The sequence below is a fragment of the Culex pipiens genome, chromosome 3 (assembly GCF_016801865.2).
Source record: "Culex pipiens pallens isolate TS chromosome 3, TS_CPP_V2, whole genome shotgun sequence".
Lineage (NCBI taxonomy): Eukaryota > Metazoa > Arthropoda > Insecta > Diptera > Culicidae > Culex > Culex pipiens.
Genome location: NC_068939.1, coordinates 147,121,249 through 147,135,002, shown reverse-complemented (window position 1 = coordinate 147,135,002; position 13,754 = coordinate 147,121,249). Strand labels below are relative to the sequence as shown.

General features: G+C 32.7%; 1 long non-coding RNA gene across 2 annotated transcripts in view; it reads left to right on the top strand.

The window, feature by feature from the left end:
- Positions 1-8,273: 8,273 nt before the first annotated feature.
- LOC128093600 (uncharacterized) overlaps positions 8,274-13,754 on the top strand; it is a 43,739-nt gene continuing 38,258 nt past the window's right edge. For both annotated transcript variants that reach the window (XR_008212621.1, XR_008212622.1), the window contains exon 1: positions 8,274-8,558. This is a non-coding gene — a long non-coding RNA (uncharacterized LOC128093600). The remainder of the gene's footprint in view (positions 8,559-13,754) is intronic.

Sequence of the window (13,754 nt, the reverse complement as noted above, 5' to 3'; positions counted from 1 at the left end):
TTGCACAGCACCGAAATGATCAATGTATCAAATCGACCCTGTCGTGCTATCTTGTCGTTTGTCGCTTTTTGACGTTCCGAGAAAAATGCGTGTTAGTGTTTGACCTTGAATAAACGAAAAATAGAGCACGCTATGTAAACAATAACAATCACGTTATATTTTGTTGACCATTCTGTGCATTGTCCTGAAATTTGTTTGAATTTGGTTGCTGAGGTCCCGAGTTATAATTACAATCGTTTACGGTAGTCGGGCATGTACGTGTGTCAAACGCATTCTGATCTGAAACCTCTTTGGCCAGTTGTCTCACTTACAGCAATTTTCAGAGTGTGTCAAGTTAGCACGAGACAAAATTTTTCGGTTTTTATTGAATATCTCAGAATTGAAATCGAGTTTTGGGCAATGTGAGCTGCACAAAATGGCTTTCTTAATTCAATTTGGCCCAAAATCGACGTACGACAAGTTAGCTCGAATGCGACGAAATGAGAAAAATAGGCAAATGAATTAAACGGCACGCAGCTATTTAGATTTGTTCATTAGAAATAAGGGAGCGTTATTTTATTACGTAACGCAAAATTTGGGATTTGGGAGAAACTCAAGTGGAGCTGGAATAAAACGCTCGTAAAAATCTCGGAATTTTTTGAACGTTCAATTGTGGACATGATACTTCATTGATCGCCACTTCCCCGAACCCGGTCAGGCGGGTATGCCCGTTGCCCAGAACCGCGCGCGCGGTTCTGGGCAACGGGCATACCCGCCTGACCGGGTTTCGGGGAAGTGGCGTTCGGGGAAATGGCCGTTCGGGGATATGGTCATTCGGGAAAATGATTTTCGGGGATGTGGAAAATTAGGGGAAGTGGCCATTCGGGAAAATGGTTTTTAGGGGAAGTCGCCATTCGGGGATGTGGTCATTCGGGGAAATGGATTGTTCGGGGAAATGATTTTCGGGTAAATGACATTTCGGGAAAGTGTCTTTTCGGAGATGTGGCATTCGGGGAAATGTCTTTTCGGGAATGTGGGTTTCGGGGAAATGTCATAGATTCGTCACGCTCTAGGGGGGAGGGGGGTCTGAGCAAGTGTGACATTCAATGTTATAAGTATAGGAAAAGCGTTACAAAGAGGTTGAGGGGGGGGGGAGGGGGTAAATTTAGGCTGATTTTAGTGTGACGTACTTTATGGATGAAGCCTGATCGCCATCTCGCGTTTTTTCATTTCAATTTTCGGAGCGATTGAGAGACTCAGCGGTGAGAGCGCATAGTCGAGGAAAAGGGGAAGTGTGATTGAGAGAGAATGTTATCGCTGGGAATCACGAGATATAAGAAGAGATCTCAGATGCTATAGTGATGGCCGCTATACTCTCCGATGTTTTTGGTGCAGAGATAATCAATTGATAGCTTTTCTATCACTCATTTGCAACACTGGTTAAAACCCTTGGATGTGCACTTGATTAAAAAAAATCAATATTTTCTCAAAATCATCTTTAAAAAAACTATAACAAGCGAAAAAATTACTTTTTGCAAAAAGGAAAAAAAAATATTAGAAAATAAAGTTCTAAATATTCAAATGGCTTTAAAGATATTTTGTCTAAAACGATTCAAAAGTAATTGAAAAATAACAAATTTGCTGTTTTATTTTTAACATGCAGCCACCTTAGACGTGTGTTGTAAATTTATTATCAATTTTCAGTAAAAAATGTAATTTATACTTGTTTGTTTAAAGTTTGGTTGTTGACAAGGTGTCAACATTCATCTCAGAAAATTTGAATTTTTGGCACCAATACCCCACAAATGAGCAACCCCTCGACTCAAATCTCCCTTCAACTCTCTGGGGAAGGAGGTCGTCCTCCTCGGCCCAACTTCCTACAGTCCATCATCGAAGCAAATCGATGGGCCCTACTAACGCATAACAGGTCCAGTCAATTTCTGATTGCTCTCTCCCTTGGAAAGGGAGCCCAAGAGAAAACCTCGCCTAATTAATTAATAGTCGTATTTATCAGTGTTTTCGCCCCGCCAGTAATAAATACCAGTTAATAGCATTTTGGGGCCCCGGTTCTTTTGATGGTTTCACCGAACGGGGTGTAGGGGTTGTTGTTTTTTTTTGCGTCCGCGTGTGCAACAGGGGAAAGGACCACCCCCACTCCCACGTAGCCACGACTGGTGACCGCGATAATTTAATGAGTTTTCGGCTTTTCTTCTGCTTGTCGAGCATTTTGATGGCGAAAAAAAAGTTCATTTTTGTGACATTTTTACCCACTAATTACCGAAAACGGGAGGCACGTGCCTACGAGTGCAGGCCCATTTTTGGGGCGGAAGGAGGGTGGAGAAAATAAAACTCATCAATAACAATCGACAGCTATTAAGTCTGTGTGTTGTGTGAGTCAGTGTTCCAACTTTGCCTATTATTGACGACCATGCTGCTGACGGTTGGCTGGTTTTGGCAAACCATTTTTTTTTGACGTGGGGCTTCCTTTCATCTCGGTTGCTTAAATTATCGCGAAAATTATTTTTCCCAATTTCTACCAAATATGTTTTCATGTATTTAGATCGGCCTGACGGCCACTTGTGGGACTTTACTGCGAACTTGACCAATTTCCATAACAAATCAATCATCGCTTGTAGAGTTGGTCTTGTAGAAACTGTTGTACTGGGACAATGGCTATTGACATTTCTGATGAATGTGTTTCATAGCGCTGCATATTTATTACTGGAATAATGAGAACTAATCAAAACAAACAATTAGGTGTTATTCCTAATGCACATTTACACGAACAACACTGAACACGAATCTGAGAGTCATTTAATGAAATCTCGCGACGGTGGGGTTCTGGTTTTTTTTTTCTAGGATACATTTTTCAATAATTTCTTGCTCGAAAACTTGAAGAGGTAGTAATGTGGTTTTAAAGGGAATTTTGTTGATGAAATGGACGCCCGATTTTCTTCATTTTTTGCATTTTTGTTGTAGATCAGTGTAATCATAAGATATTTTCATGCATTCTTCATCAGTTAACAGAATTTTAAGAATACCTTTTTAAGTATGATTTTGACGAATTTTGAACAGTTTTTTTAAAACCTTTAAGAGGCAGTATTTGTAAATTCTGCTCGGTTTGTTCTAGAGGTCGTATCGAGGTGCTCCGATTTGGATGAAACTTTCAGCGTTTGTTTGTCTATGCATGAGATGAACTCATGCCAAATCTGAGCCCTCTACGACAAAGGGAAGTGGGGTAAAACGGGCTTCGAAGTTTGAGGTAAAAAAAAAACCTAAAAAATCTTAAAATTTCTAGCATTTCCGTAAAACTTCATCAATTTCAACTTTCGTAAATGCATTTGAAAGGTCTTTTGAAGCACTTCAAAATGGGCCATATACATCAAGGATCGGTTTGACTTTTTCTCATAGCTTTTGAAAATTACTGTTAAAAATGGATTGTTTTTAAAACCTTAATATCTTTTTGCAACAGCCTCCAACACCCATACTTCCATAGGTCAAAAGATAGGTAATTATATAGACTATAAGCCTACGGTATTAACTTTTTGGCCAATCGCAGTTTTTCTCATAGTTTTTCTACAACAAACATTTTACAACGTTAGTTTTTGCCCTTTAGGCCTCCATAGCGGTACTTTTTGGTCTCAATTTTGTCATATTTGGAATCCTCGGAAAATTTCACGTTAGTTAGAAGTATTGGAGTTGTAGATTTGATTGGAAAATTGCCATTTAGAATGAATTAAAATATTTTTTAACATTTTGTTGGATTAGGGGTGAAACAGGTTTTCGCCTACTTGATACAGCATTTGACGCATTGATTACAGGGTAAATAAGCAAAAACTAACGTTGTAAAATGCTTGTTGTAGAAAAATCGAAAAACTATGAGAAAAACTCCAATTGGCCAAAAAGTTAATACCGTAGGCTTATATTCCATGAAATTACCTATCTTTTGACCTATGGAAATATGGGTGTTGGAGGCTGTTGCAAAAAGATATTAAGGTTTTAAAAAATCCATTTTTAACAGTAATTTGCAAAAGCTATGAGAAAAAGTTAAATCAATCCTGGATGTCTATGGCTCATTTTGAAGTGCTTCAAAAGACCTTTTGAATGCATCTAAGAGAGTTGGAATTGATGCTGTTTTACGAAAATGCGAGCAATTTTAATATTTTTTTATGTTTTTTGGACCTCAAACTTCGAAGCCCGTTTTACCCCACTTCCCTTTGTCGTAGAGGGCTCATATTTGGCATGAGTTCATCTCATGTATAGAAAAACAAACGCTGAAAGTTTCATCAAATCGGAGCACCTCGATTCGACCTGTTACACATTGGTGAAAAACTCGCTCTTAAATGTAGTTCCGGTATAAAGTTTTTTATAGATTTTGCTAGGACCACCCTTATTACCATTAAAAATACGGGGAATATTATTTGGCAAATTTGAGCCAAATCGGATTACTTGTAGTTTTGCATTATTATAGTGTTTCAGTATTTTAGTATTTTAGTATTTCAGTATTTTAGTATTTTAGTATTTTAGTATTTTAGTATTTTAGTATTTTAGTATTTTAGTATTTTAGTATTTTAGTATTTTAGTATTTTAGTATTTTAGTATTTTAGTATTTTAGTATTTTAGTATTTTAGTATTTTAGTTTTTTAGTATTTTAGTATTTTATTATTTTAGTATTTTAGTATTTTAGTATTTTAGTATTTTAGTATTTTAGTATTTTAGTATTTTAGTATTTTAGTATTTTAGTATTTTAGTATTTTAGTATTTTAGTATTTTAGTATTTTAGTATTTTAGTATTTTAGTATTTTAGTATTTTAGTATTTTAGTATTTTAGTATTTTAGTATTTTAGTATTTTAGTATTTTAGTATTTTAGTATTTTAGTATTTTAGTATTTTAGTATTTTAGTATTTTAGTATTTTAGTATTTTAGTATTTTAGTATTTTAGTATTTTATTATTTTAGTATTTTAGTATTTTAGTATTTTAGTATTTTAGTATTTTTTTCAGTTCTAAAGTTTTAAAGTTTTAAAGTTTTAAAGTTTTAAAGTTTTAAAGTTTTAAAGTTTTAAAGTTTTAAAGTTTTAAAGTTTTAAAGTTTTAAAGTTTTAAAGTTTTAAAGTTTTAAAGTTTTAAAGTTTTAAAGTTTTAAAGTTTTAAAGTTTTAAAGTTTTAAAGTTTTAAAGTTTTAAAGTTTTAAAGTTTTAAAGTTTTAAAGTTTTAAAGTTTTAAAGTTTTAAAGTTTTAAAGTTTTAAAGTTTTAAAGTTTTAAAGTTTTAAAGTTTTAAAGTTTTAAAGTTTTAAAGTTTTAAAGTTTTAAAGTTTTAAAGTTTTAAAGTTTTAAAGTTTTAAAGTTTTAAAGTTTTAAAGTTTTAAAGTTTTAAAGTTTTAAAGTTTTAAAGTTTTAAAGTTTTAAAGTTTTAAAGTTTTAAAGTTTTAAAGTTTTAAAGTTTTAAAGTTTTAAAGTTTTAAAGTTTTAAAGTTTTAAAGTTTTAAAGTTTTAAAGTTTTAAAGTTTTAAAGTTTTAAAGTTTTAAAGTTTTAAAGTTTTAAAGTTTTAAAGTTTTAAAGTTTTAAAGTTTTAAAGTTTTAAAGTTTTAAAGTTTTAAAGTTTTAAAGTTTTAAAGTTTTAAAGTTTTAAAGTTTTAAAGTTTTAAAGTTTTAAAGTTTTAAAGTTTTAAAGTTTTAAAGTTTTAAAGTTTTAAAGTTTTAAAGTTTTAAAGTTTTAAAGTTTTAAAGTTTTAAAGTTTTAAAGTTTAAAGTTTTAAAGTTTTAAAGTTTTAAAGTTTTAAAGTTTTAAAGTTTTAAAGTTTTAAAGTTTTAAAGTTTTAAAGTTTTAAAGTTTTAAAGTTTTAAAGTTTTAAAGTTTTAAAGTTTTAAAGTTTTAAAGTTTTAAAGTTTTAAAGTTTTAAAGTTTTAAAGTTTTAAAGTTTTAAAGTTTTAAAGTTTTAAAGTTTTAAAGTTTTAAAGTTTTAAAGTTTTAAAGTTTTAAAGTTTTAAAGTTTTAAAGTTTTAAAGTTTTAAAGTTTTAAAGTTTTAAAGTTTTAAAGTTTTAAAGTTTTAAAGTTTTAAAGTTTTAAAGTTTTAAAGTTTTAAAGTTTTAAAGTTTTAAAGTTTTAAAGTTTTAAAGTTTTAAAGTTTTAAAGTTTTAAAGTTTTAAAGTTTTAAAGTTTTAAAGTTTTAAAGTTTTAAAGTTTTAAAGTTTTAAAGTTTTAAAGTTTTAAAGTTTTAAAGTTTTAAAGTTTTAAAGTTTTAAAGTTTTAAAGTTTTAAAGTTTTAAAGTTTTAAAGTTTTAAAGTTTTAAAGTTTTAAAGTTTTAAAGTTTTAAAGTTTTAAAGTTTTAAAGTTTTAAAGTTTTAAAGTTTTAAAGTTTTAAAGTTTTAAAGTTTTAAAGTTTTAAAGTTTTAAAGTTTTAAAGTTTTAAAGTTTTAAAGTTTTAAAGTTTTAAAGTTTTAAAGTTTTAAAGTTTTAAAGTTTTAAAGTTTTAAAGTTTTAAAGTTTGAAAGTTTGAAAGTTTGAAAGTTTGAAAGTTTTAAAGTTTTAAAGTTTTAAAGTTTTAAAGTTTTAAAGTTTTAAAGTTTTAAAGTTTTAAAGTTTTAAAGTTTTAAAGTTTTAAAGTTTTAAAGTTTTAAAGTTTTAAAGTTTTAAAGTTTTAAAGTTTTAAAGTTTTAAAGTTTTAAAGTTTTAAAGTTTTAAAGTTTTAAAGTTTTAAAGTTTTAAAGTTTTAAAGTTTTAAAGTTTTAAAGTTTTAAAGTTTTAAAGTTTTAAAGTTTTAAAGTTTTAAAGTTTTAAAGTTTTAAAGTTTTAAAGTTTTAAAGTTTTAAAGTTTTAAAGTTTTAAAGTTTTAAAGTTTTAAAGTTTTAAAGTTTTAAAGTTTTAAAGTTTTAAAGTTTTAAAGTTTTAAAGTTTTAAAGTTTTAAAGTTTTAAAGTTTTAAAGTTTTAAAGTTTTAAAGTTTTAAAGTTTTAAAGTTTTAAAGTTTTAAAGTTTTAAAGTTTTAAAGTTTTAAAGTTTTAAAGTTTTAAAGTTTTAAAGTTTTAAAGTTTTAAAGTTTTAAAGTTTTAAAGTTTTAAAGTTTTAAAGTTTTAAAGTTTTAAAGTTTTAAAGTTTTAAAGTTTTAAAGTTTTAAAGTTTTAAAGTTTTAAAGTTTTAAAGTTTTAAAGTTTTAAAGTTTTAAAGTTTTAAAGTTTTAAAGTTTTAAAGTTTTAAAGTTTTAAAGTTTTAAAGTTTTAAAGTTTTAAAGTTTTAAAGTTTTAAAGTTTTAAAGTTTTAAAGTTTTAAAGTTTTAAAGTTTTAAAGTTTTAAAGTTTTAAAGTTTTAAAGTTTTAAAGTTTTTAAGTTTAAAAGTTTAAAAAATTCAAAGTTTTTAAGCTATATAGTTTTAATGTTTTTATGTTTTTAGGTTTTTTTTCACTTTTGGTATAAGGTTTTGGTAACAATACTCGTGTTTACAATTCTACTTGTCTGTGATTGTGCGTTGACAATAAAACATTCAAAAACCAGTCATTGTGTCACCAATTGTACCCAATATTGCTTAATCGAAGATGCGTGCATCAAATTGAATTGCTGATCAACTAACACGATTGCCTCATCGACGTGTTCACCGTAATTGATACATTGCACCGTCCAAACACACACACACAGACAGGCACACTGCTGCCCCACCGCTGAAACATCATGTTCAGTGTAAGTGCGTGTGTGTGTGACACCTTCAGTTGCTACACGCAACCAATTAGATCTGCAGGCAAAGGAAAATCGACCCAATGTCCGATGCCCACCGTCCCCTCAACCCCCATGGGGAGTTTCCCCTACCCTTCCAAGGAAGCCGCCGCAAGCCCGACAGGCACAACTTGTTGAGCTGCCCAACTACCCACTACTCCCCGGTTTTGTCCGACAACACCGGCAGACAAAGAACTGTGTCACAAGCTCGCCAGCATCCGACGATCCGGATCTTCGGCCGAGGACCACTTCGACGAACTGCGGAGAATCGTCTTCGGGTTAACGGCAAGGTCGGAGCTTGGAGTGGTGGAACTCACTCTCCGGAGAGTGAATACAAAGGTTCTCTCTCCCGGGAGCGAACGCTCCAAACTTAAGGGATGAGGTAACGTGTCGCGCGACGCCACCACTTTTTGTATCGTGCAACAGGTTCCGGGCGTCGCGCGACATTCCGAAGCGCCCGCTCGCGGTGACTGCGCCTGACCGGTCCCGGTGACCTGGCGATGCACCGGTCGCGATGGCGGAAGGTGGCCGGTTCCACCCGCTTCCGCCGTCTCGGGATTTTGTTCCGACGAGCTTCCAGCAGCTCCGGTGGATTATCAAGTCAGTCGGTTGGGAATCGTCGGAGCGTTACGACTTGCGTGTGGGTTGGTGACCGTCGTCGTGGTCGCGTGGAACATTTCCGGAAGTTTCGTGTCGGTGTCGGTGTTTTGCTTCCGGGAGATCCCCCGTCCCCAGCTGTCGTACTAGTGCGGTGGTACTACAAGCGGTTGTGTTTAGCCGTTCAGATGTGTTTGTGTGTGCGTGTGGGGTTTGCGTGTGTAATGCAATAATTTGCGGAGTGTTGACGTGTTCAACGCATCGATCTGCGGGTGAGTGAATGTGGTTACAGGTACTACATCGAGGCTATCGTGCTAACTTGGCGCACGTCGTTTTTTGACGATCCGAGAAAAACGTGTTGAACCTTGAATAAACAAAAACGAGAGCACACAATGTAAACAATAACAAACACGTTTTGTTTGGTTGAACATAATGTGCATTGTCCCGAAGTTTGGTTGAATTTGGTTGCTGAAGTCCCGAGTTATAATTACAAATGTTTACGATAGTCTAACTTGTACGTGCGTCAAACGGGTTCTGACCTGAAATCCTTTTGGCCAGTTGTCGCACTCACATCAATTTTCAGGGTGTGTCAAGATAGCACGACAAGATTGAACTAAGTGAAAAGTGACAACAAAAAACGGAGTTTTCGGTTTTCATTGAATATCTCAGGATTGAAATCTAATTTTGGGGATTTGTTAAGGTCAAAAGGTGAGGCATTGTGAGCTGCACAAAATGACGTTCTTAACTCAATTTGTCCCAAAATGCTTGCACGTGCGACAAGTTAGCACGACAGCGACGATATGTTGGCGTGCGACTTCCGGTTTGTACAGACGCAAGGTCGATGGCTCACTGTTGTTGTGATGTTGCTTTTGGTGTTCGCCACCTATTTGAGGGATGAATTGTACAAGAATGCTGATGTTCATGTGAACAGTATTTTTTCATTCCCGTTTTAAGCAACACTTCACAATATTTTTAAAGCTTATGTCGCCTTTCTGCTGGAGTGGGTTTAACACGAACCATGCAAAAATCAATTGCTCTACTCAGAGTGGAGACTAAACCAATCATTCCCAAGTGTTAGGAAATTGTTTTGTTTGCCCCATGGTACAGTCGTCCCACATATTCGGAACCAGGGCTGTGGAGTCGGAGTCGGAGTCGGTGGAGTCGGGTCTTTTTGGGGACCTGGAGTCGGAGTCGGAGTCGGAGTCGTAAAAACTCGAACAGCTGGAGTCGGAGTCGGAGCCGGAGTCAGCTAAATTTTATGAGCTGGAGTCGGAGTCGGAGTCGGAGCCAAAGATTTCTGATAACCCGGAGTCGGAGTCGGAGCCGAAGTTATCTTAAATTCAACAAAAATATGTTTTTTTTATTGTTCAGTATATCCTATATAACAGCTTAATTTACAAAACAACTTATATGTTTAATTGATTTATCAGATGCCATTATGTATTTGAAGCTTTTTATTGTGATTGAAAAGCTCTAATTGTGTTATTACACTATAATCACTAAACTGCCCATGTTCGCATAAATGTCCCATATGCAAAAACAGCAAGCTGAGAAAAACGCATTTGAAGTTTGTCCCACACATAAGGCTACTTTTAGGTTTTCGCGAAAAAAACTGGATTTTCTAATGATTTCAAGAACAAAGTACTGGATGTTATATGCTTTTCTGAAAGAGCACACGATTTTGAACCAAACTGCATCATTAACTCAAAATTGATGAAAATGCATATGGGACATTTATGCGATCATGGGCAGTAAATGATAACCTCTTACCCAAGTACGTAGTATCATAATTCAAAAAATAATAAAAAAAATTGGTTATGTAGTCAGACTATATTTATGTTCCCTTTCAATTCAAATTTGACCAAATTTCATCCAGTTATTTCTGAAAAAAGTACACACAAAGTCACCTTTTACCCCGATAGCGAATGTCTTAGAGGTTTTATGTAAAATCATTTTTTAGGAAAAAATTACGAGGTACATAAAAAGATTATAAATAGTAATCACTGTTTTTGCATATCGAAAAAGAGTCACTGACAGTTTAACTTTTGTAACAAATGATCAACGATGCGCATTTTGTTTATAACTGAGTACAAGAAAATCAAAGTGTTGTATTTTAAATAATTTAAACTAACAAAAAATGTCAAAAGAAGTTGCAACAAATTTGAAATAATCATTGATTGTTGATGTTGATGTTGATTTTAGGTAAACTATTTTGATATCGTAGTAAATTATCGTTGAACAAATCTCAAGAATTCAGTACAAAAATGAACTTATAAAAAAATGTATAGAACAAAATGTAGGACTTTAATTTATTTTTCAAATATTATACATAAAAAACACAGAATCAAAATATTATCAACTGGTACGAATTTTCTCATACTGTATGTCTTACGCCAATATGACGGAAGGTGATAATCATTGCAAATCAATGTACCTTAAAAAAATTGAATATTTGTGACCTAGAAAATATTTTACTTTTGGATATTTATTTTTTATTATATTTTAAGTTTTTTCATATATTTTGATGGAGGCGCAAGATCATTCATAAAGCTTCGTTTTAGGTGAAGATTCATGAAGTATCGTGCACCTCCTTTTGAAGTATATAAAATTTTAAAATTAAAATAAATTAAAAATTTCCAGGTTAAAAATATTTTCCATGTCACAGATTTTTGAAAAGAACATCTTAAGCGTCCTTTCCACGAAGAATTTGTTTAGATACATTTATTTTTATTTTATTTATCTCCTTCAGCCATGGCGTGATGTTCATGTACGTCTTAACAAAAAAAAAACAAAAAAAAGTTTCGTTTAAAATTGTCATCTAAAAAACAAGGTGCCTGTCACTGTGCTTCTTACAAATGTCAGCCTGAAAGTGAGCAATTTGAATTTTAATGTTCAATAGATCATTAAGGCCAGATTTCTTTTAGTTAATCATTCAAAAATAACAATTTAATATTTAAATTTATTAGCTTTGAAAAAATATTTTCAAATTTGAGGTTAAGCAAGTAAATCCAAATTTACTTACAAAACTGTTTTTCTCAAAATGCCTCCAAAACTGAAGATATTTTTGATTTCTGTTTCCATAACGTACATGTAAACTAGAAACTTTTTTCCGTTCATTTTCTTTATTTTACTTTTACTTAACTTATTTTTCTTGAGAAAAACATGACGCTTAGAGAGTATTTAAATAATTAAAGAATTAACTAATAATAGTTAACTAACTTTTGAAACATTTAAAAACATGTGGAGTCGGAGTTGGAGTCAGAGCCAACCATTTATTGAAAGCTAGAGTCGGAGTCGGCTAGAGTTGGTAGGCCGGAGTCGGAGTCAGCTAATCTGAGAAAGCCGGAGTCGGAGTCAGAGTCGGAGTCGTTTGAAATATGACCCGACTCCGCAGCCCTGTTCGGAACACCCACAAATTCGGAAGCTCAAGACTATTTCCTTCAGAGCAGCAAAACACTTCCTCCAAATTGCCTGTTCTATAATTGTGTGATTTTATTGTACCTCCCACAATCGTGGAACACTTGAATTTAACTGATATTTTCATAAAAAAAGTTATCAGGCCATTCATAAAACATTACTAAGCTGGAGTTTCATTGATTTCAGTGTGTGAAGTCATTATTTTGATAAAATTTTGTACTCATGGAGAGAATCAATGTTTGTTTACATACGTAAGACAATAGGGTTCCAAATTTGTGGATTTCAACGGTCAAAGTTTTTCTTCAAAAACTTGCTATAAAAGTTAAATTTTGCAGTTGTTCGATACAGCATTCGAAAGAACGTAAGAAATGCTTTCAAATGATGGTAAAAGCGAATCATTAAGTTCAATTATCGATTTGCCATGATTTTTTGAATATTAACAGAAATATGAGGGATGGCTATACCAAACCATCAATAAGCTGAAAAATTGATTATGTTTTCACACAGTGCTGCCACCTGCTGTAAACTGAGCCATCGTCGTATTTTGAAAACGAACGGCTACAGCAGCAAGTTCTTCAGGTCAAGGATCACACAATGGTCCAGCCAAGTATGAGAGCATAAGAAAAAAATGTTTGGCAATTAGGCACTGAAAACATGATTTTCGTTCAATTAGAATTTCGGGTATAAATACAACAAGTTTAAGCTAACATGCTCAAAGTTTTCCCTTGGGCAGTTCTATTCAGTTCATTTTATTTACCGAAAGAACAATTTTATAGTTTGTGTGATTGGCTGGTTCATAGAGCGTCTCTGCAACTATTTCTTTTTTTATCGTTTGGTGACAGAAGGATCTTTTGAAGCAACTGAACAAAAACTTATAACCATCAATAGAAATTTAGTGCCAAAGGGACATTTACGTAAAATTGTACGCCCGTGGCTTTTATTTGGTAAGTAGTGCGGAAGGCACCAACCACGTAGATTAAGGTGTTACATACATGTAAATCGTCAAACATGTTCGAGGTTGATGTGAGCACACATTTAAACTTTTTCATAATATTGTTGAAGGGCATTTAAATGTATATTTACATCTATTAACAAAATAAATATGAAGACATTTGAATGTACCATTGCCGAATTAAAGCTATTTTAAGATAGCAGTTTCAAAAAACGGGTGCCACGATATCTCATCACTGCTTTCATTTAACTGTTTTTCATTGTAAAGAACGTCAGATTTTATTATTGTATTTTTTAAACAGCAAAACTTCAAAATCGGGCTTCGTCATGCACACGGGATATGCCTTGGGAGTCTTCACCCCGAATTTCAGCCAATTTGGTCCATCCCATCTCGAGATATCGTGGCACACGTGAATCAGCTCCTTGTTTAGAGAAAAACGTTCACAAATTTGAACTGTCAAACATTGCGAATGGCAAAATTGTGAACATAAAACGTCTCTTACTCAGTTCAGTCATGAAATATCTTCGGGAAACTTTCAGGAAGGATTGAAAATCATCTTTTTAGTTGATTTTTAAAAAGAGTTTTCTGTAATATGAAATTTTGTGATTTTCTTCATGTATTTTATTTTTCTTTTGGAAAAGCTGTTTCTCGGAAACGGATTGGTTTAGTTTGAGATATTCATTGATTTTCATTTAAAACTTTTTGAGGAACATGATGGTGATCAAATAAATAAAAATTAAATTGAGGAATGGGCAAAAATCATCAAAATCAATATTGGAAGGCAATTGAGAGTTGACATTTTATAATTTTATTATTTCCTTGAACAATTTCCTTTAAAATGCAACCAGTAGAAAGTCTTTTGATCTTATAGTAGGAAAGTTACGAGTAAAAAAAAGTTTTATAGAAAATCGTCAAAAAATAGGGTGGTGCCAAAAAAAGAGGGATTTTTGTTAATTATCGATAGATGAACTTTCTTTTTACGTTTGGTCCAACTTGGTGGAGGTCGAGTCCAAAAGTGTACCCAGTTGACCAGGAATGACCCATCTTCGAAACTACGGAAAGTTTCCTTATAATTTTTTATTCATCATCCCCTAAAGCA